We start from the raw sequence: 24,450 nt of genomic DNA, 5'->3' as shown, positions 1-24,450 counted from the left end.
AAAATACTGGGCTTGTTGTTGTTGTTGTTATTCATGTTACTGTATCTAATATTATTCCCCTTCCAGTGTTCGAATACAAAGTATGCGAACTAGAACACTGGAAGTCTTGATTCGTTGGTAGAAACAACTTGTGAGCGGTTAAATAGTCATTGGTTCGATGGAAAGTTTTGTTTCCCATTAGGAACTTGCCATCGAGCCAAAGATTATTTAACCATCCCATAGTGGTATATGATTTCAATGTCTTGTCATTTAAAGGTCTTAACATTGCCAATGTTGCTCCTCTCATAGTATGCGTTTCATTGCTACCTTGTTAAAAACCTTTCCATAAAAACCTGACTGGGACAAAAAACGGTCAAAGGGAAAAAAGTGCAGCACATACTGTAGACATGTGATTTTTGACCCTCCCCAAGATTTGTTTTTATTTAGCACGTAAATATTTAATTTAGGCCTAATATAGCTATTTCAACTCATTTTTACTCTTTTACTTTATTTTATTACAAGAAAAACAAAAATTACAAAAAATATTGTAGTATGTATCTTTCATAAATTTAAAAAAAAATACAAAAAATAGTACCTTATTTTTATCTTTATATAAATTTGAAAATACAAAAATATATAATAGTTTCATGTTAGCTTTTGCATTATGTAGTATTTTTATCTTATTTTAAAATGAGTCAATTAAGGTGTTGGATCACAATTTTAAGAGTTTTAGAGCCCAATTCAGATTAGTCCATTAAGACTAGGGACCCTTCTAGACTCTTCTTTGGAACAAAAACAAATATAAAAGACCCTAAGGACTTAACACAAAAAGACCTAGGGACTAATTGGAAAAATACACAAAATAATAACCTAAACCTAGACTCTACATATAGGAACGCCTAAATCAGCAAAAAGGACAACAAAAATAACGCTGGAAAAGCTGAAAAGCTACGCCAAAAGAGGACACCCCCACCCCCTCGGATCATCCTCTTCACACCCCCTTTTCAAGTCTTCTTCTTCAGAACTTCTTTAGAACACCCATCAACGGGAACCTTCAGCAGCACCAAACCAACACAAGCCATGCCACCTTCACAAAATCAGTAGCGCCGCATTTGAGCAAAACCAAACAACACCCCCTCCCCAACGTCTCTCCTTTTTCTTTCACACAGGCAACCGATCTGAATTCCTAAACTCGCCGGAAAACGGACCTGAAAAGCCATAAAAACTGGCCAATAATTCCAGTTTTGGAACGCAATCAAACAGGCTCAAAACCTGTCGAAACACCAACTCGAAATTTCCAGCCCGTGGTCGAGTTTCTGTTGCCATTCTCGATTCCGTTCAAGGTCTTCGGGTCCCTGTTCCGGCTGTGGTCATTTTCTGGTGTGTTTCTATTTCCTTGCTTTGTTTTGATGTGATTGAGAGCAAATTACAGTAATAGAGATCTATCTCATTTCTGTTTACATAGTTGTTTGAACATTTTGAGTGAGTTTCCTTGTTTAATATTGTTGGATATGCTATAATTTGTTCTGTTAATTAGTCTGCTTGTTTGGTTAGTTTGCTGTATTTTTGTTTGAAATTAGCTTAAAATCTCTAAAAATATTGAGTTGCTTGTTATTTTATGGATTAACAATTGTTCAGTTAAATTAAATTAGGAAGAGCAAATAAATGGGTTGTTGGGTAGTTTAACATATTTGTCTTCTCTCTCAATTTGTCTAATTTTCTCCAGTTCATTTACATTACATTCTATTCCCCCTCACAATTGATGGTTTGCTATTTTTGTTATGTTTTCAATTTCGTAGGGCGCCAATTCTTTTCAGACTCGTTTGTTGAAAGTTTTCTGATTGGTAGTATTTAGTCGAACAATTTTACGTCGCTCTAAATTGGAAAATCGGCTCAACGAAGATAAATTTGTTACTTTACATATTTTATGGCGCTGTGAGTTCGTCATTTGTTTTTAATTGGTTTCAAGTTAATGCCACTTCCTTTCTTAAATTTGAAGATTTTGTATTACTTATGCCAGCCATTCCTATAGCTTTTCTCTATTTTTTTTATTTATCTCATTGTTGTTATTCAAGATATCAACTGCTGTTTTTTCAATTCCTAAGGATTCAGTTTCAGAGGTCTGGAGTGTGCATTGTTACATTCTTTATTCCCACCACTAGTTAAAAAAGGAAAAGGAGGTGTGCCATATCAAATAACACAAAATAGCTTATGGCTCTGAAAATTTAGTTTGGATTCTCTTTAAAAATTGGAATCGAGGCGTGCCGTGCCAAATAAAATCTTAAAATGCACGTCCCTCATTTTTAATGTGTTTGCTCTTTAGAAATCGAGGTGTGCCATTTAGCAAATTTTCCATGGCCCTCGCAAATTTAAAAACGCGTAGTTGCTTTAGGCGCGTTATTTTAATAATTAATTTCCTTAAACTCGGGTGTGTATTTAATGTGACCCAAATCCAAATTCTAATAACGTTAAATAAAATATGTCGCGGATCGCGGGTGCATTTCAAGTGGCGTGATCCAAACATGTGTTTTGTATAACGTTGATATATTCCTAAAAATGAATAAAAACGGTTTAGAATTAAAAATGCACATAGGTTTGAAAGTGTTCTAAAATCAGATAATTAGGCCAATAATAACAGTTGAGCAACCGTGCTAGAACCACGGAACTCGGGAATGCCTAACACCTTCTCCCGGGTTAACAGAATTCCTTACCCAATTTTTGTATTCGCGGACTGTAAAAGAGAGTCAATCTTTCCTCGATTCGGGATTCTAAACCGGTGATTTGAGACACCATAAATTATCCCAAGTGGCGACTCTGATTCTTTAATAATTAATCCCGTTTTGATTGTCAATTTAAGTTAGAAAAAACTCCCTTATATACCACTTTACGGGGGTGTAGGTAAAAAGGAGGTGTGACATCTCTGGCGGCTCTGCTGGGGAAAAGAACCTAGAACTTCTGGTTCAGGGTTCAAGAATTCGAGCTTGGATGAATTGTTATATTTGGCTTTATTTATTATCTTATTTTATTACATGTTTGGGCCTAATGTGCTTAACGTTGCTTTTTCCGCTTTGATATGGTTGAACTGTATATAAATTGTTACGAATCACTCCTCTCTCTGACTCTTATAAATCATCTGAGAAGGGTGCGCTTCGTGTAGCTTCTCTTTTGTTAGAGTCATATGCCAAATTTAGAACGAGGTTCAGACAAGTTGCAAAGCCGGTGAAGCTTCTGTATTTCTGGTACGCTGCCCCCCCTCGAGTTGTCCGTTTGGGTAGACCAGGTCTATAACGATAAACCCAGGTTTTCAAACCTAGTATAACATAGCCTCATGCCGGATCCCTAGTAGCAGCGCTTGCTTGCATCATGTGCATTTTGACTTTGGGGACTCAACACAGGGGTTGAGTCCGTCTAGGACAGGTGCACCCAAAATAACAGACCATCTTGATGCATCCTATGTGCCACATGTTGCATTTATTCAAGGGTAAAAGGGTTATTTGGCGGACCAATAAAAAAGAAAAAAGAAAAAAATATAGGTTGAAGTATGAAGATAAAGCGAGTGGGTCCCAATTATGTTTTCTGTCACATTCTTGTTAAGAAAAAAAGAGCTTGAAAATTCAAAAAAAAAGAAGAGATTTCGCACCTTTTCATCATTTTCCGTAAATCAGAAAATCAAAAAAAAGAAAAAGAAAAAATCCAAAAAAAGTTACTATGTCTCATCATTTTTTTATAAAGAAAAAGACAAAAAATATGTTTTCTCTAAATTAGTTATTTTTTTAATTCTCGCCCGCATCCAATCTGCCCGAACCACGCATATCTGATTCTCGTCTTTCGGGGCATGATACGTAGGCAACCCACATAGGGTCCGGTCTTCTTAGTAAATCTTAGGTTCTTGGCTTTGCGGGGTCTTAGCCAAATTTTGCACTTCTAGTCATTTTGCAAAAAATAGTCCCAATCATGCCTTGCATATGTCTAATAAGGAGTGTTATTATCGCACATAGTATTGGTTAAAGTTTTCTCATACAGATGTGGGTCTATTTATCGAAGTTCGAGCATGGCAGAGCTCCAGGACCATCTAGTCAGGATCGCTCATTCAGGAGTGGATTAAAAGAAGATTTTCTTTTCTTTTTTATGCTTTGAGTCTGTTGTTCTTTTTTATGTCGTCTTTTAACTTCTAGCTTTGTACAATAATGTCGAGTCTTTTGGTATTGTGTTTCCCACTTTGTATTGAAGAAAGATGTGTAATAAGGCAAATATTCAAAAAAAAATAAATTTGCGTTTCATATTTCCGTTAGTAATTTTCTTTAGAATAATAATTGTAGAAATGAAAAATATATATTTTTGAGGTGGTTTTTCCTTTAGGCAATTAATATCTAGAACTTAAAATAAAAAATTGTTTTTATATTTCCTTTAGTATATTAGGACTAAAAATTCAAAAAAAAGATTGTCTTTTAGTACTTTGTTTTTTTTTTAAAAACGTTTTCTTTAAAGTATTAATATCAAAAATCCAAAAAAAAATTTTTTTGAGGTTATTTTTTGGGAAATTAATGAAAAATAAAAAAAATATTCTTTTATTTTCACTAGAACTTTAGGATATTGTACATAGAAGAAAAAAGGAACATACTTTATCTTTTGTTTGTCTTTAAGGTTTCTTTCTTAGAAAATCAAAAACTAAAATCCAAAAACAGTTTTTTTTTTGTTTATCTTTTTCATTTCTCATTTTGAAATCTTTCTTCAAGGATATCAAATGAAAATTCAAAATATTTTTCTTTGGTTTATTGGTTAGATTTCCTTCCTAAAAAAAATCAAAAATCAAAAAATATTTTTCTCTTGTAGGATTTTTTCCTTAATAATTTCCCATAGAGTGTTTGTTTCAAAAGGAAGAAAAAAAAGAGAACAAAAATATTTACTCGTTAAGCTTGAGTTTATAATAGGTTATAGAATATTAAGTCTAGAAATTCAAAAAAAAGGGGGGTTTTGTTTCTTTTATTTCTCTTTTTTCATCAGAGTAGTCATTAAGGTAAAAAAGAAAAAAAAAGATAACTATAGTTTGTTTGCTTTATTCTCGATCTCCCAGAACTACGCAAAGATCTGATTCATGCGGCGTCATGATACGTAGGCAACCTACATAGGGTTCGATCGAATCATTTTTTTACTGTTAAAAGAAAAGAAAAAAAAAGGAAAAAAGGAAAAAGAGATGAAATTGTGGGATAAGAGGAAAGAAAAGAGTGAAATTAGAAAAAGAGGAAGGAAAATGATCAAGCAAGTGTTGGAAAAGCAAAGAAAAGAAAGGATTGAAATGAACAAATTGAGATGATGCCAACTGACCTTCGTACCCTCGAAGTCTTTTAGAACCGATAACTGTGGCTAGGTGCATTGCACATAAAGTGAGATTATCTTATGTTAAATGCCCTAACGCTAATGTGATGACTTCATTTTGTTATATTCATAGCAGAAAGGTAGTTAGATTGTGGTTTATAAAGTAGTAACTCTTCTCCACAACATAAAGTCAAAAGACAATGGGAGACAACAACAGAACTGAGTTGGTTGATACCGGTGCCCAGAAGCAGTTGTTGGAATAGGACAATGGGTTGGTTGAAGAGGTAAATATGTTAAGACAACACATGGCGTACATGTATCAGGCTTGGATGACTGGGAAGGCACTACCCCCGCCACCACCTAGCTTCCTAGATGCTGCACTTACCCAAACTCCGGACCCAATGCCAAATGATCATCCATACTCTCCAGATCCACCCGCTTATCACAGCTTTCCCAACTACCCTAGTAGCTCCATCACTCGTCCTCCAACTATCTTTTCCCAAAAGTGATTTCCTGTCACATCCACTATCCCCGACAATGAACACCCACTCAAAGCTCATTATACCCAACATTACTCCTCAAAGGTTGCCCATAAGGTCCCTAACTCATACAAGTAGGGCCCGCGTGATGAGCCTCATGTTAAAAATGAAAAGTTCACAGGAAGAGAAGGGAGAGATGGGATACCAGGAGGCTAAAAGGCATAGAACAGTCCTTAGAGAACAAGCAAGGAATGGGAGACCAGGGTAGCATGGATTGCGGGATTTAAAGTGCCAAAATTTAACTTTTATGATGGGCGTGGGGATCCGGTAGCCCATTTGAGGGTCTTTTGCAGTAAAATGAGAAGTGTTGGCGAGAAAGATGATTTGTTCATGGCTTATTTTGATGAGAGCTTGACTGAGGCAGCTTTGGAATGGCATATCAAGATGTTGGTAAATGGCCTACATTGGGTGACATGACTCAAGATTTTGTTCCATACTTTCAATACAAATCAGGCGTTACCCCAGACCGCTCTTCCCTATCTAGAATGGAAAAGAAGCCAGAGGAAAGCTTTAGGGAGTTTGGGCTCAGATGGAGGGAGCAAGATGCTCAAGTCAGTACCCTAATTGGTGAAAAAAATGGTTGAGCTTTTCCTACGAGCCTAGGGGCCCACCTACTTCAGTCATTTCATCCCGGCCTTGGGTAAGCCTTTCAATGATGTGTTAAAAATGGGGGAGATAGTAGAAGAGAGAATCAAGTCAGGCAAAATCATGAGTTATTCGGCATTGAAAGATACTACAAAAGACATTCAGAACATCCGAGTAAATTTGGGTGGAAGAAAGAGAAATAGAAAAGATGATCCGATGGGCCTCCTGCTAAGCACTTCCAGCCTTACATCGTCCCCATGGATATCCTTGTGCACCGGATGACCCTCCCCAATGCTACTTTTCTCCACAGAACTCCTAAAGTCACATCACTTTCCTAGTACCCTATCCATAATGGACCACCATATGCTCCACACCCACAAGGCTCGCGATGGCCCACACCACTTCCCCAAATGTCTTATTCGCCCCCACGAGCCTACCGAAACCCTCTTGGATCAGGTTTTCGGCCCAATCAAGCATTTAAGAACGAGAGGTTGCAGAGAAAGAAAACCTTCACTCCATTGGGAGAGTCATATGCCAGTCTGTTCTAGAGGCTAAGGAAATTGGACATGTTGAAGCCGATTCAAATAAAAATGCAAAACCCTCTTCCAAAGAAGTTTGATTTTTCTCAAAGGTGCGCATATTGCTTAGATGCCTCGGGGCATGACATAGAGAAGTGTTGGCATCTGAACAAAGCAATTCAGAAGCTTATTGATGTAGGTGACATTGTCGTACAAAATCCAGATACAACAGACACTAGCCAAGGTCCATCGCCTATGCGTAATGAGACGCATATGGTGGGTATGATTTATTTTGAAAAGGGATATGATAATTATTCTGAGATCCTTGTAGGTCCACGCACTACGAAGCTTTTGGCGCTATCAGAGGTTGATCCTAAGAATGAGAAGGCACATGGAACCCAAAAGCAATTTGTTAAGAATAATGTGATGGAGACTTGTGAAGGTCCTAGTATTGTTGATGCAGAAGTCAGTGGCTAAGATGCTGAGTTTGGTGATTGGAAAGACGCTCTTTTCTTGGTTAGCCAGGGAGAAGTTTTGGTGGTTTATTTTTGTTGTCATTTCTATTATCCGGGTTATTTCCAGGGTTGTAATCCGGATATTGTCTTGTGACTCAAACCCTTGTATCCTTTTATTTTGCCTAGTTGTTTAGTCATAGCAGCTCGTTTAGTGTTGTCTAGGTTTGTTCTAGGTTTGTAACCCCAGTTTAGTTTTCTTGTTTTGTTGTTCAAATCCTTTCACCAGTTGTCTAATGCAATTTTCTGTTTTCTGTAACTGCTAGTCATTTTTGTTTAGTTCTCTTTTCTTTTATAGTTCTTTTCTTGTTGACCCTAGTGACATGACATGCACGCATAATTCTCAGCCTGGTTTTAAAAGTCAATTTAGTCATGAAGCAATAAAACAATTTTGAAGATGATAGGGACATTTGAGGGAAATAAGTAAAGGCATTTTGAGATCACTTCAAGCCCGAATTGTGTGAAACTAGGGCAGGTAAAACATAAAGAAACCCTATTGAAATGCATCATGCCGCATCGGGTTGAAGCTAAAGGCAAGTTTGCCCAAATTGACTGGAGCCGTTCGTGGTAGTGAGAGTGAGAGTGTTGTCCAAAGGTGCTTTTTATTTAGCAAATGTAGAAGGCAAATGTGTGTATATGACTATCAATTCTAATGCAGTCAAAATATATTATGTGTCATTTCTTTAGATTGTTTAATTGTGCTATTTGCATCTGGCGTGCTTTGAAGATTGGAATGACGAAGACATTTTATTCTGCTATCTAAACACTTTATCCTTTGTTACCCTTTTGAGCCTTATTTATTTCTTTTTCATACTCCTCTTTTGGAATTAGTAGTAAAGTTCAGAAACGCAAGTGCAAAATGTAAGTAAACGACAAAGAGAAAAAGAGAAAGAAAAGAATGAAAATAAAAAGAACAAAAAAGAAAAAGAGAGGAAAAAACAACAAAAAGAAAAACAAAAAGAAGAAAAGAAGACAAAGAAAAAGAAAAGAAAAATCACAACAAACAAAGTAATTCCTATGACATGAACTACGTTCGATCTGATTCCTTTTAAGGATACGTAGGAAGCCTCACGGTTCGGTCCCATCAAAATAAAAATCCAAAAGTCCCCAAGCAAAGAAATTGGGGCAGAAGTTGCGGTTGTTGTGAGAAAATCTGGTTCCAAAAGTTGTAATTTTGAACGCGGTTGAGCTTGTTTTGAGCCTTTTGATACCCTTTCTTTCTAACCCCATCCAAAAGCCCATATTACGGTCCAGAGAAAGACCTTCCGATCAGTCTTTGAGAGATGCCAAGGCAAGCAAGTAGAGGTGAATCATATAATGGGAAACATTCCGGTCCAAACGAGGAAAATGAAAAATGAGAGAGTCTTATTGGTGAAAACCCTTACAGGCACCGTAAGGCGATGAAATCTGAGAGAAATAAAAAATGAGAGAGTCTTATTGGTGAGAACCTTCACGAGCACCTTGAGGCGACTATAAGTTGAGAGAAAAAACAAAATGAGATAGGCTTGATGGTGAAAACCCTTCGGGCACTACAAGTCGAATAGGGATTGTGAATCCGATTGGATAATCGGAGCATTGAAGCCCAGTTTCACGGTTTGGGGGTATAACAAGAGTTGAACATTAGACTTTCTTGATAGAATATCCATAGGTGCATGTCATGGTTATTAGAGTTGGTATCCACATCTGATAGGTTTCGACTTTGTAGTTTTCTTGTTAGGAATCATCTCTTTCCATTGTTCTTTACTCTGTTCCGGTTGTCTTGTTTACTTCCTCTTCCTGAGTCTGTTTGGTCAGAACAAGTGAGAAATGACTTCAAAATTTGCCACCAGCTTTCCATTTGCACAAAACGGGATCTGGCTAGCAAATCAAAGTGTCATAAGTCAAGAAAGAACAACAAGCACACTGAGTTGGTAACAATCAACATTCTTTGGGATCCATGTGAAATACAAAGGTTTGGTATATCTCAATTCATGAACAATGCAACAGATGGAGGGTGTTAGGTGAACGGATCAAAGGTATTTTCTGTGATAAGATTAACAAAGAAAGTGGTTAGTGAATAAACAAGCAAGGTCTTCCAAGCAGAAATCAAAGTTATCATAGCAAGTGAAGGAGAAATAGACCTCAAGGCCAAGGCCAGTGGTTTAAGTCAAGAAAGAACAACATACGCACTGAGTGGGTGGCAATTGACATGCTTTGGGATTCATGTGAGACACAAAGGTTTGGTAAATGTCAGTTCATGAGCAATGCAATAGATAAAGGGTATTGGGTCTGAACAGAGAAGAGGTATTTTCTGTGATTAGGGTGATAGAGAGAGTGGTTAGTCAATAAACAAGCAAGGTCTTTGAGTGGAAATCGAAGTTATCATGGGAAGTGAAGGAGCAATCACCCTCAAAGTCAAGGCCACAAACCAACCACCATATTTTTAAACCGACAAGATTTTTCTTAGATTTGAAACAGGGGCAGAAAATTTCGATTGTTTCAGAGGAACCCTCCGTAAGGAAAGGCAAGCACCAAACAGGTTTGACAGTAAATTCTTAGGACCCTTCGGGAAAATGGGACCTAGTTTAAAATTCAAAACAATCGTAAGTAGCAAGATCTAGTGTAAGTGTACCCCAAAGGGATATAAGTTGGTTTAAAAGTTTGCATGTTTAAGATAGGATTCAATTAGAAGTTTTCAGGTACCTCCTGAATAATGAGACCTAGCTTTAAGATTTTCATTAGATAACAAGGTTTAGCGTAAGATCAGTTGTAGGGAGGTATAATTCAGCCGTAAGAGTTCTATCGCAGGGAAGTATAATTCAGCTGTAAAAGTTGTCACTCTTAAGATAAGGTTTGATTTTGATTTTCAGGACCCTCCCGGATAATGGGACGTAGTTTTAAAACCTTCTTAGATAACAAAATTTAGCGGAAGTCATACCTTTAATACATATAATTTAGATTAAAACTGTCATTTAACTAGGAGTTTTCAGGACCCTCAAGGATAATGGGACCTAACTTTCAAACTCTTAGTAATATTTGGTAACATGATTCAGTTTAACACTCACAAATGTGCCCAGCTACCAAACCGGGGCAGAAAATTTTCTTTGTTTTGTCTATTTTTGTTGAAATCAGGCACCCAATTGGAGAACAGGGAAAAACAATTAAAGTTCAACAATCAGGCGCCCACCTGGAGAGCACGGGAATACAATTCAAGTTCAGCAATCAGGCGTCCACCTGGAGAGCACATGAATATATTTCAAGTTCAGCAATCAGGCACCCAACTGGAGAGAACGGTAATACAATTCAAGTTCAGAAATCATGCGCCCACCTGGAGAGCACAGGAATACAGTTCAAGTTCAGCAATCAGGTGCCCACCTGGAGAGCACGGGAGTACAGTTCAAGTTCAGCAATCAAGCGCCCACCTGGATAGCACGGGAATACAGTTCAAGTTCAGCAATCAGGCGCCCACCTGGAGAGCACGGGAATACAGTTCAAGTTCAAAAATCAGGTGCCCACCTAGAGAGCACATGAATATAGATCAAGTTCAGCAATCAGGCGCTCACTTGGAGAGCACAGGAATACAGTTTAAGTTCAGCAATCAGGCGCCCACCTGGAGAGCACGGGAATACAGTTCAAATTTTGGCAATCAGGCGTCCACCTAGAGTAAAGGAAAGCATCCCAGATTATAATTCGAGTTCAGCAATCAGGCGTCCACCTCAAGAAAAGGGAAAGTGTCTCAGATCACAATTCAAGTCAGCAACAAAGGGACTTCATCTAGAAAATACAAGTCAACAAGGCAACATGAATTACGAAATCAAGTTTGAAGATATAGATAGGATTCTTGTAATGCATAGATCATAGTTTAGTCTAGCTTATTTTATTTTTTCATGGTGTAATAAGGAAGTCAGTAAGCAGTAGCACCTGCAGCTAGCAAGTGTCAAGGTTCAAATCCAAAGTCTGCATGAAAAACCATTTAAGACTCAAGATCAAGCTTCAAAAGACTTATAAATAGGAATCTTATAACTCGTAGTTAACAGACTTAGCTAGTCTTTTTCATCTTGTGATTTTTTGATGTAATAACAGGACCGCGGACCGGAACCTCGGCAGAACGTCACCTTGACTGGCTCTCCACCTCGGCATACTCCATCATCTCACTCACCTCTGAACTACACGTGGCATGATTCCTTTATAGCCAAGGATATGTAGGCAGCTCAGATACCAGGGCTCGGTCACATTCCCCTTTTCACTTAGTTTTGGTCTCCTTAAATAAGGGTCGGGTTAAAAAACCTGTCTAGTCGTTCTTTGTCTGAAAGCTCTTCGCGTTTCCAGCCAAAGAGGGGCAACTGTAGACATGTGATTTTTGACCCTCCCCAATATTTTTTCATATTTAGCACGTAAATATTTAATTTAGGCCTAATATAGCTATTTCAACTCATTTTTACTATTTTACTTTATTTTATTACAAGAAAAATGAAAATTACAAAAAAATATTTTAGTATGTATCTTTCATAAATTTAAAAACAAAAATACAAAAAATAGTACTTTATTTTTATCTTTATATAATTTTGAAAATACAAAAATATATAATAGTTTCATGTTAGCTTTTGCATTGTGTAGTATTTTTATCTTATTTTAAAATGAGTCAATTAAGGTGTTGGATCGCAATTTTAAGAGTTTTAGAGCCCAATTTTTGGCCCAATTCGGATTAGTCCATTAAGCCTAAGGACCCTTCTAGACTCTTCTTTGGAACAAAAATAAATAAAAAAGACCCTAAGGACTTAACACAGAAGACCTAGGGACTAATTGGTAAAATACACAAAATAATAACCTAAACCTAGACTCTACATATAGGAACGCCTAAATCAGCAAAAAGGACAACAAAAATAATGCTGGAAAAGCTGAAAAGCTGCGCCAAAAGAGGACCCCCACCCCCTCGGATCATCATCTTCACCCTCCTTTTCAAGTCTTCTTCTTCAAAACTTCTTTAGAACATCCATCAACGGGAACCTTCAGCAGCACCAAACCAACACAAGCCATGCCACCTTCCCAAACTCAGTAGTGCTGCATTTGAGCAAAACCAAACGACACCTCCTCCCCAACGTATCTCCTTCTTCTTTTACACACGTACACAGAGCCGATCTGATTCCCAAACTCGCCGGAAACCAGCCATGAGAAGCAATGAAAACCGACCAATAATTCCAATTTTGGAACGCAATCAAACAGCCTCAGAACCTGTCGAAACACCAACTCGAGATTTCCAGCCCGTGGTCGAGTTTCTGTTGCCATTCACGATTCCGTTCGAGGTCTTCGGGTCCCTCTTCTGGTTGTGGTCATTTTCTGGTGCGTTTCTGTTTCCTTACTCTACTTTGATGTGATTGAGAGAAAATTACAGTAATAGAGATCTTCTCATTTCCGTTTACATAGTTGTTTGAACATTTTGAGTGAGTTTCCTTGTTTAATGTTGTTGGATATGCTATAATTTGTTCTGTTACTTAGTCTGCTAGTTGGGTTAGTTTGCTGTGTTTTTGTTTGAAATTAGCTTAAAATCTCTAAAAATGTTGAGTTGCTTGTTATTTTATGAATTAACAATTGTTCAGTTAAATTAAATTAGGAAGAGCAAATAAATGGGTTGTTGGGTAGTTTAACATATTTGCCTTCTCTCTCAATTTGTCTAATTTTCTCCAGTTCATTTACGTTACATTCGATTCCCCCTCAAAATTGCTGGTTTGCCATTTTTGTTTTGTTTTCAATTGCGTAGGACGCCAATTCTTTTCAGACTCGGTTGTTGAAACTTTTCTGATTGGTAGTGTTTAGTCGAACAGTTTTACGTCGCTCTAAATTGGAAAATTGGATCAACGAAAATAAATTTGTTACTTTATATATTTTATGGCGCTATGAGTTCGTCATTTGTTTTTAATTGGTTTCAAGTTAACGCCACTTCCTTTCTTAAATTTGAAAATTTTGTATTGCTTATGCCAGCCATTCCTATAGCTTTTCTCTAATTTTTTTTTATTTATCTCATTGTTGTTATTCAAGATATCAACTACTTTTTTGTCCAATTCCTAAGGATTCAGTTTCAGAGGTCTGGAATGTGCATTGTTGCATTCTTTATTCCCACCACTAGTTAAAAAAGAAAAAGAAGGTGTGCCATATCAAATAACACAAAATAGCTTATGGCCCTCAAAATTTAGTTTGGATTCTCTTTAAAAATTGGAATCAAGGAGTGCCGTGCCAAATAAAATCTTAAAATGCACGACCCTCATTTTTAATGTGTTTGCTTTTTAGAAATCGAGGTGAGCCATTTAGCGAATTTTTCATGGCCCTCGCAAATTTAAAAACGCGTAGTTGATTTAGGCGCGTTATTTTAATAATTAATTTCCTTAAACTCGGGTGTGCATTTCATGTAACCCAAATCCAAATCCTAACAACGTTAAATAAAATATGTCGCGGATTGCGGGTGTATTTCATGTGGCATGATCCAAAGACGTGTTTTGTATAATGTTGAAATATTCCTAAAAATGAATAAAAGAGGTTTAAAAGTAAAAATGCATATAGGTTTGAAAGTGTTCTAAAATCGGATAATTACGCCAATAATAACAGTTGAGCGACCGTGCTAGAACCACGGAACTCGGGAATGCCTAACACCTTCTCACGGGTTAACAGAATTCCTTACCCGATTTTTGTGTTCGCGGACTGTAAAACAGAGTCAATCTTTCCTCGATTCGGGATTCTAAACCGGTGACTTGGGACACCATAAATTATCCCAAGTGGCGACTCTGATTCTTTAATAATTAATCCCATTTCGATTGTTGCTTTAAGTTGTAAAAAACTCCCTTATATACCCCTTTATGGGGGTGTAAGTAAAAAGGAGGTGTGACAATACTTTCAGTATTGATAGATCTATCAGCAGTAATACCTTTTAAGGCGAGTCACGATCTAATTGTTGGGCAATTTGACTTCATCTTGATATTCCGGCTCGTATGATCTTTTACCGGTGACAGCTGAAACCCGATAGCGACCTTCCCACATTGGACCCAGCTTCCCAGCATTGATTTCCTGAGTGCTCTGAGTCACCTTCCTCAAAACCAAGTCTCCTACTTTGAAATAATGGAGATTTGCCCTAAAATTATAGTATCTCTCTATCCTTTGCTTATGAGCCACCATCTTCACATATGCCAAGTCCATGTGTTCATCGAGCAAATCCAGCTTCACCAGCAATGCCTTATTATTTGCTTCTTCGTTTGCTCAGAAAAACCATAAGGTTGGTTCCACTACTTCCACCGGTATCAGAGCTTCCGCGCCATATACGAGAGAAGAGGTATATATCCCATGCTTGACTTTGCTGTCGTCCAATACTCCCATAGCATGACCAGTAACTCTTTGGGCCATTCGCCTTTAGCAGCTTCTAACCTCTTTTTAAGGATTTAGATAATCACCTTATTGGTTGACTCTGCCTGTCCATTAGCGCTCAGATGGTACAGTGAGGATGTATTCCTCTTGATTTTCAAATTTTTGAGAATTTTTGTGACTTTTGAGTCTATGAACTGTGGTGTATTGTTGCACACAATTTCCTTCGGATTCAGAATCGATAGATTATGTGGTCCCATAGGAAGTCGGCCACTTTGCGCTCACCGATCTTATCGTAAGGACATGTTTCAACCCATTTAGTGAAGTACTCAGTTAAAATTAAGAGGCTTCTTACCTCTCCGACACCCGGTGGCAGTGGACCAACAATATCCATCCCCAATTTCATGAATGGCCACGGGGATAACACCGAATGCAAGAGTTCCGCCGGTTAGTGTATCAACTACGCATATTGTTGACATTTGTCGTATTTATGAACAAATGTCTTTGCGACTCGTTCCATCCGAAGCCAATAACATCCTACCCTAACCAGCTTTAGTACCATCAAATCAGCGGTGAAATGGTTCCCACAAATTCCTTGGACTTCTCTCATCACGTAGTCCACCTCCGAGGTTCCTAGACATCGGTTTACATGCCTTGGTATAATCTCCTATATAATTGCCCGTCCATGAGGCAGTGCGAGTCGCTTTGGTATGTAGTGCCCGGGATGCCTTCGGGTCTTCAGGCAACTTGCCATGCCGAAGATATTCGACGAACTCCATGCAAGCAATGCCTGAACCTTATTCACTTTACTACCAGCTGTGAATCACATTTGATCTATATGACCTCTGAGCCAAGTCCCCGGACCAATTCAAGTCCTGCAACCAAAGACTCCTACTCGGCTTCATTGTTAGTTAAAGGAACTGTCCTAATGGCCTTCCTCAGGGTTTCCCCCGAGGGCGTGGTTAGAACCACCTCGAGCCTAGACCCTTTTCATTAGAGGCTCCATCCATAAACAAGGTCCAAACTCCTGATGTCGTTTCTAACATTAATACTGCCTCTTGATCGGCTATGGACATTAACCGGGGACTGAAATCAATCAAAACTTATGATTTGATCATAGTCCTAGACTTGTATTCAATATCAAACGCACTAATTTCGACAACTCATTTTGCCAACCGTCCTGACAACTCAGGCTTGTGAAGAACATTCCTCAAGGGGAAGGTTGTCACAACAGCTATCTGGTGGCACTAAAAATAAGGCCTAAGCTTTTAAGAGGTGACTACGAGAGCTAAGGCCAACTTTTCAAGGTGTGGATAGCGAGTCTTCACTCTTGACAATATTTTACTGACATAATAGATAGGAAATTGCGTACCTTCATCCTCTCGGACTGAAACGACACTCATCGCTACTTCTAAGACCACTAGATATATTGGCAAATTTTCACCTTCCCCCAATTTCGATAGTAGCGGGGGGATTTATATGTACCATTTCAAATCTTTAAAAACTGTTGGCATTCTGTAGTCCATTCAAAATTATTCTTCTTCTTAAGAAGTGAGAAGAAACGATGATATTTTTTCGAGGATCAAAAGATAAATTTGCTTAAAGCAGTTAATCTTCTAGTTAGCCTCTAAACTTCTTTTATGCTCGTTAGTTGTTTCGGGATGTCTTTGTTGTCTTTGATTTTATCGGGATTCACCTCGATCCCTCTTTGTGACCAAAAGCCCCAAGAACTTACCGTAACCAACCCTGAACACCTATTTTTCCGGGTTGAGCTTTATATTATGCTTCCTCAAGATGTCGAAGGTTTCTTGGAGGTGTTTCAAATGATCACCTACACTCAAAGACTTTATTAACATGTCATCAATATTTACTTCCATTTTTTTGCCTATATGTTTCTCGAACATCTTATTAATGAGCCTTTGATAAGTGGTTCCAGCGTTTTTAGGTCAAGTGGCATCACATTATAATAATATTTTCCAAAGTTCATTATGAACGAAGTTTTTTCTTAATCCTCTAGGTTCATCTTGATTTGATTGTACCCGGAGTAGGTAGTGAGGAAACTCATTAACTTGTACCCGGCCGTTGCATCAATTATTTGATCAATGTTTGGAAATGGGAATGAGCCTTTAGGGCGAGCCTTATTTAAGTCCTTATAATCTACACACATTATAAACTTGTTATTCTTCCTTGGAATGATAACTACATTAGCTAACCATTTGGGATTCTTTACCTCCCGGATCGAAGCGATGTCGAGTAGTCAATTTACCTCTTCTTTAACAAACCTACTTCTGACCTCGGCTATCGGGCATTTCTTTTGCCTTACCGGTAGGAAGTTCAGGTCCAGGATTAGCTTGTGCACGACCACCTCTAATGGGATACCTGCCATATCTGAGTGCGACCATGCAAAACAATCAACGTTAGCTTTAAGGAAATTAATAAATCCTTAACTGAGTTTGGAATTGAGTCATGTTACCAAGTGAAACTTCCTTTCCAAGAATTATTCGAACAAAGCCACTTGCTCGAGTTATTCTATAGTAGACTTGGTTGCATTTGTCTCCTCCAGTACTTGAAAGTATCTTGACACCTAGTGGGATTCTAATGATTCCTCGCCTTTATCATCTTCATTGGTCTAGGGAGAAGGTGTCAGTTGCGATAATTGCTATTTGTTGGGCTCCTTCCCTTTGCTCCTGGAAATTGACATTGCGTTCATCTCTTTTGTTGCTGCTTGATCTCCTCTTATCTGCTTGATTCCTTTCGAGGATTATGTTGTAACCCATGTCGCCATCTACCACTTCAAATAAGGTGGTCTTGGTTACTTCTTCAGCATTCGTGGGCAGCATGATCTTTCCCCGGATTATCACACTTGTCAAGTTGAACCTAGCGAATAGTTTTGTTGCCGGAATGATACTTCTAGTTAACTTTGCTTGTTCCGGCACTCTCCATTGAATGATGTTCGCCGAGCTTCCTGGGTCAACCAAAATACGCTTAAGCTTCAAAACTAAGACATTGAGAGAAATTACCAGGGCATCATTATGTGGCAGAAGAAGTCCATCGACGTCTTCCTTCATGAAGGTGATATCATCTTCTACAACTTCCCGGATTCACTTGTTGTGGGTCACTGATATCTTAGTTTTCTTGGTCGTTGAGAGATTATGCCATTAATTTCATTCCCTCCAAAAATCATGTTGATAGTCAACCGAGGGGGTCTTCTGCTATCTTCAAAGGCTTCGCATTATCCTGGATACGACCGTAATTGTTCTTGGTCCGGTCACTCAACAACTCCCTGAGATGGCCGTTATTCAATAATGTGGCCACCTCTTCAACAGATGTCATCAATCCCCAGTTCTCTGGCCGTTGAGTCCGATGATATGCGCACCATAAGTTAGGATCCCTCTAGATGGGATCATACCTGATTGGCTTTGAGAATCGTGCTTCTTTAATATTCCTCATCGCTAATACCAAGTCCACAACACTGATGTTGAAATTATTATCTGACAACCTAGGATATGTGGAATCCTGGGCCCGTGGTACCTCTTTTTCTTGAAGTAATCTGTTGCTCCAGCCACAGTCAGTTTTTCTGTAGGAGCAAACCTATTCAAGCACCTGAACCCTTTGTTGTTGCGTCCTTTGGTTTTCTCATATGACAGGAAACGACCTTTAGAAGATCGTCGGTACACATCAAAATTGCTTTTGAACTTATCCTGGTTCTTGTCTCGATCCCGTCCCTTGGTTAATTTCAGGAACACGAGAACTCGAGTTGATCGTCTTCTATCCTTATTTTTGACTCATAAAGGTTATGAAAATCTGCCCATGTAGTCTCTTGGAATTCAAGTAGGCTTTCCATCAGCTTTCGAGAGGCGTCAGAGCTCCTCAAATTCAAACCCTTTGTGAACGCCTCCGCTGCCCACTCGTATGGTACGGCCAATAGAAACATCCTCTATTTCTTGAATCTGATCATGAATTCCCGCAACAATTCAGACTCACTTTGTGCGATCCTGAATATGTCCGCCTTCATGGCTCGGGCATTTCTGGCCCTAGCATGGGCCTTAATGAATGAATTTGTAAGCATTTCAAAAAAGTCAATTGAATGCTCGAGTAAGAGTTAATACCATGCCAGGGCCCCCTTTGTGATGGTTTCTCCAAACTTCTTCCGTAGAACCAATTTGATCTTATATTGAGCCAAATTGTTCCCTTTCACAACCGTGGTATAAGTTGTGATGTGCTCCTGCAGGTTTGAAGTCCCATCGTGTTTTCGTATGTCTGTCATCTTGAACCTCTTCGAAACTAACTCTAGTGTTGCACTTGATTTAGACAGCAACTGAGTGTATTTATTCGAATCTGGGCCCTTCAAAACTTGTGGTGCACTCGGAATCTGATCTGTTCAGGCATGAAATTCCTTCAGTTTTGATCCATCCATTTGTTAATTTCCCTCATAAATATCATGAGCTCGATTTGAAGTGATCATTACCATTATTGTTACTAGATCTGCTATCGGTCCCCCCAGCGCCATCGAAACTGACCTCACCCCTTGGGTATTGTTATCAACTCTTTGAGTCATTTGATTTGCAGGAACGCTGGGAAGAACTGGGCGCCTTCCGTTTGTGTTGTTGGAAGCACCTAACAACGCTTGCTTCGACTCTGTCATCACCCGATCCTGCCTTGAGAGGTGGCCCATGATGCCTTTCGATTTCTCTCTTAGTATTCTTACTATTTTCGCAACGTGTTCCTCTTCCGCGTCATCGAGAGTTGGCTCCCGTACAAGCCGGCCGGGGTACTGCCCTTTATGAACCAGGGTTGTTACGTCCCCTTTGTTATGGGTGTCGCTAATTGAATCTTCATATTGAGGAAAATTCTCATTTCCCTCAATGTTGTGTGCAGTGTTGGCATCATTAACTGTCATTTTTGATTTTTCTAAGGAAAAAATCAAACAAGTTAGTAACAAACGCAAGGATCAAAGCAATTACGCAACTGTATAAGCCCCACAGTGGGTGCCAAACCCGTAAAATGGTAAATAAACAAGATTAAAAATAAGACTTCGAGATTAAAATTGAATAAGATGACAAGCCTAGCTCTGAGAATAACGTCTTCAAGGACAGAAATGAGAATAATAAAAGAGCAAATAAAGTTGTTTTAATTGAGAGTGAAAGTAGAATACAACATAAGATTTGCCAAGAATTTCATGTCTTATAATGGCTACTCAGCTCGCTATTTATAGTCATACCTAGGGAAATAAGATCATAGGATCAAGCCCCACTTAAATAACAATAACGAGCCATTAATGAATATGTAACAGCAGACCATGAACAAAAATATTCTCTGCAACGACTGTCCATTTAAGGTTAGAGAATATTTTTCATTGAATGTTATCTGATGGCAAACATTCGAACTTCTCCAATTGACTAGGCTTCTTTCGGGGTTTATCTGATACCAACCGCAGTTTTTATTCCTGATAGTGGTAGTTACTTGATTTACCTTTTACTTGTCTTCGTTCCACATGTCATACTATCATTCGACCATTTGTTACAAACCAATTTTACCCTATACATTCCTAACATCTATATGCCATGACACATAAGTAGTTAGAAGTAATACCTACGAAGATGCAGGGGATTAGAGAGGGGTAGTACTACAACTGGAGGAAGAGGTAGGGGAATATGGAGGGGTACTACAACTGGAAGAAGAGGTAATGGAATACGGAAGGGTACTACTGCTGGAGGAAGAGACATAGGAATAGGGAGGGGTACTACTGCTGGAATGAAGAGAGAAAGGAAACGTGCTTCTAAAGATGGATACAGGGGGCCATGTATTTCAGTAAGAGAACCAACTGATGTATGAGGAGGAGTTAGAGGACAAAAGAGACAAAAACAAACTGGATATGGATTATATGTAGACCCTGAATCATCAAGGACAATACTAAGTGTAAGTAAACCATGACTTTTTAAATTTACCTGAATATGATGCTTACAATTGGAACTGATGACGTGAAAATATTTGTGATACTTCAGCCTGGTACAACTAGTGAAAGATTTATCATGGGTGGAACTTCTTTTACGAGTGCATCTGGTACCAATATTGACACTAGATTTAAACCACATGGCTTGAAATGGAATGGAAGAAAGGCAGTAACAACTGCCCAACTACAACAGATGAAAGTGTCAACAAGAAAAAGCAACACAACAACAACTCCATGAAAGAGGAACAAGTGACAAGTATATGTTGGAAAGTCTTTGTTATGATCAAAGTTGTTAGGAGTTTAAAATAGCCAGACTTAGTAGGCCAATTTAAACCTTTATTTTGTCCATGTAACCTGCCTTGGCTGACTAGTTTAGTTTGTTTTGGAGCTAATTATAATGAGCTATATATTTACTGCATTTGTCATTAAGTAATCGTGATTTGTATTCGTCATTATTCATTATCATTGTTATTGGAAATTATTACCATCAAGAATTACCAAGCCAATACAAGCTGAAAATTTCTGTCAAAATAGAGTATAAAATACAATCTGAAGATTCATATTAAACGATGCATTTTTTCAGCACACAATCTGCACATAGAAGGCAAAATTGCAGATCACATTGACCCTTCAACTAGATTTCCTTAGACTCATCCCATAATACATACCAATAATCTACAATAAACTAAGTAGAATCCCCAAACCAAGTCCAAATTATGTAAACAACAAGTACAATAATTATCCACTTTGCCTAAACCTTCTTTTTTTCATAGGTATTAACTTTCTTCAAAAGACTGAAAATACTCCCCTTATTTGCTCCGACATCTGATCATCGTGCTACCTTAAGAATTCGCATGCACCAGGAGCCTACAATAAAATTGCAATTTGAGGAGGGTCTAAAGATTTATCAAAAAAATTAACATAATACACTTACTTTGCCTAAGTGGCAGCAATAGAACATGCGACCTGGGTTTTTATCAGTCCATGATGTTTGAAACAATGCAACACGCCTGTATAGACATAAACACACCATTGTTTTCACAATCTGATTGTAAAATTTGAGCTTCATAATTGTTGTAAAGAAGAGCGTAGAAGATGAGAAAAATTAAGGCTTTAATAGTGAAAAATTAGGACTTTATGCTGGGAGTAGGTCTACTATGACAGATTTACAAAGAGAGAAGATGAGAGAAATTAGGGCTCTTTCTTCAGGTGTACGAAGAGAGAAGAAAGAGAAAAAATAAAATTTAGAATTATATGTTGGTGGTTTATAAAAAAGGGTTGAGATAAAATTATTTATACCGTTATAAAGCCATGTAAGCCAAAAAATTACTAATTCATGCGCTTAATATAAGTGGCATTCACAGTTTTGGCCAGGTAACTAAGTAGTATTTAATAGATACATAAGTGAATAAGTTCATGTAGCCAATAGGTGCATGGCTCAATTGAGGTAGCTTATGGAAAAAAATGATCCAAGTTTAGGTAGCCGTCTAGGTATTTTGCCTAATTCTTCCTGTAAGGCCCCGTGAAAATTTCGGACCCTTTGGACTGATCTGTGCATTAAAAAGTTAAGGAATAATATTTTCCAGAAAAGTGCATTTCCGCGGTACATTATGCGGTCACATAATAGCTATGCAGACCGCATAGTCGCCGCAGAGTCAGACAGTTTGATGGTTAATTTTGAGGTCAACTATGCGGCTAATTATGCGATCGCATAATCAATATGCGGGCTGCATAGTCATCGCATAATCCCCTTGGAATTTTTGCGAGGGACAGTTTTGCGGTGCATTATGCGACCACAGAATAGGTATGCAGACCGCATTCTTGCCGCATATCCGAACAGTTTGTTCAGGTTTTTGGGACCATTTTCGTGGTCCATTCTGTGGGCCGCATGTCCATTATGCGATCACAGAGTGTGTTGGGGCTCCTATTTTCTAACTTTTAAAACCCGACCTCATCCCATTAGAAACACCTCCTTAGGTCCTTTTTATGATATTTTACTTGAAATAGAGTGAGAGAGGAGGTTCTAGAGGGAGAGAGTGATCTTCATCAAGTTTCCCACTTAATCCTTTCCTAAATCCTCGAAGATTATCAAGCAAAGCTGCTAGGCCTTCACCCCAATAGGTAAGAACTTGAGCCCTAACCTTTAATTTTGAAATTCACACTAGAATGAATAATTAGCAAGTGGGTTCATGGGTGTGAGAATGGATTTTCTTGCATGCATAAATAATAATAGGGTATGGGGAGGTTGTGAGTTAAAAAGATCGAAATTGGGGTGTAAGATGATAACAATCTCTCACAAAAGGATCCTAAAATCACAATGCACACTTAGTGTTTGATAATACGCCCAAATGAGCTAAAACCTTAATCATGTCTCTAAGTCTTGGTTCAATTTGTAATTCTCATAATATAGATCAAAGTTGCTAGGAAATTCCGAAATTTATTGTAAGGATTTAAGGAAAGCTCTATTGAGGTATGTACGGCTAAAATCCCCTCTTCTTAGAAATTGAACTTCCAAGGTGTTCGTGCAAATGTTGTCAGTCTGAAATTTGATTGATGTAGTACTTGTTATATCAAATGAATTGATGTTGTGAGAACTCACGTGGAAGGTGCATCTCCATGTGTTTTATATGCTATTCTTCGTAAAATTGAGGATATGTGTGAAGAACATGAACTATGTGCTAAAAATGGCTAAATTTCAAGTCAAGGTTACATTGTGATTATTATGCCGAACTAGATGAATTCCTCTCTATGCTTATAACTTAAATTGCTCTTGTATGTGCCTATGGTATTAAATGGCAAGGTTAATGTTGAAAATGGGAATAATTTGAAACATGAGTTATGGAATGTGGCCTAGTGCCAAGTATGATGCGGTAATTGTGGCCCCAAGTTCCGATGAATTAATACATGTGAAACCAAACATCGAAGTGAGATGATTAATGGAAAAGGGTAATGTCTTGGTAAGACGACCTAGCCGATCGGGCCGTGATCGGACTACATGCTACACACATGGTGGCATTGTGTTGATAATTGAAACCGGAAAGTGAGATGAAATAATAATTGAGGTATATGTCTCAAGTGAGGCAGCTTAGCCGACCGGGCCGTGATCGGACTCCACTCAAGAAAGCAGTGGTAATATGACTGATGATGTACAGTATTAAAGGCCCCAACCTAAAGCTACGGAAATTATGTGAAAGTTATATGATTCTTTTATGTGATGATGTGGTGCTCGTTTAAAGCCTTTGATTAATTCTTTGTGATTTCCTTGTTCTTGCATGATAGTTCTTTCTAATGAAATGTTGTTTAGTTATACATACTAGTACTATTCCATGGTACTAACATCCCTTTTGCCGGGGGCGCTACATTTTTGAATGAGTGTAGGTGGCTCTATAGCGGACAATGACGATCGCGCGTAGCGGAGTATCTTCCCATCAAAGTCTTGGTGAGCCCCTTTTCCTTCAATGGGTTATGTTGTACATCTTTTGTTGTAATTTCCACTTTTGAGGTATAGCTGGGCCTTGTTGCCGGCATTGTCATAACTATCTTTTGTACCCTTAGAGGCTCCGTAGACGTTTGTGTGGGTTATGTTCGGGTTGGATGGGTCACTAAACCATGTTGTAATTCTGAACTCCTATTTCCTCTAAACTGTAAACTATATGATGTTTTGGGAATATAACCACGGTTTAAGGTTTATGATATAAAATGGACTATCAGTGTTGAATGTA

At 38.3% G+C, this 24,450-nt stretch overlaps 2 long non-coding RNA genes across 3 annotated transcripts; both read left to right on the top strand.

Annotated features, from left to right (window-relative positions):
- Positions 1-914: 914 nt before the first annotated feature.
- LOC107777036 (uncharacterized) lies at positions 915-4,259 on the top strand. Its single transcript, XR_001646118.2, has 2 exons — positions 915-1,359; positions 4,003-4,259. It is a non-coding gene; the product is annotated as an uncharacterized LOC107777036 (long non-coding RNA).
- An 8,029-nt stretch (positions 4,260-12,288) lies between these two features.
- On the top strand, positions 12,289-24,450 carry LOC142181091 (uncharacterized). 2 transcript variants are annotated; one of them, XR_012709364.1, is made up of 3 exons: positions 12,293-12,768; positions 20,382-20,694; positions 20,781-21,146. It is a non-coding gene; the product is annotated as an uncharacterized LOC142181091 (long non-coding RNA). The 2 variants fall into 2 exon arrangements; XR_012709365.1 differs by lacking the exons at positions 20,382-20,694; positions 20,781-21,146 and adding an exon at positions 24,107-24,450 and having other exon boundaries at positions 12,289-12,768.

This window comes from Nicotiana tabacum, chromosome 5, assembly GCF_000715075.1.
Source record: "Nicotiana tabacum cultivar K326 chromosome 5, ASM71507v2, whole genome shotgun sequence".
NCBI classification, from domain to species: Eukaryota; Viridiplantae; Streptophyta; class Magnoliopsida; order Solanales; family Solanaceae; genus Nicotiana; species Nicotiana tabacum.
The sequence above is the reverse complement of the archived record's forward strand: the minus strand, read 5'-3'. Positions and strand labels throughout refer to the sequence as shown.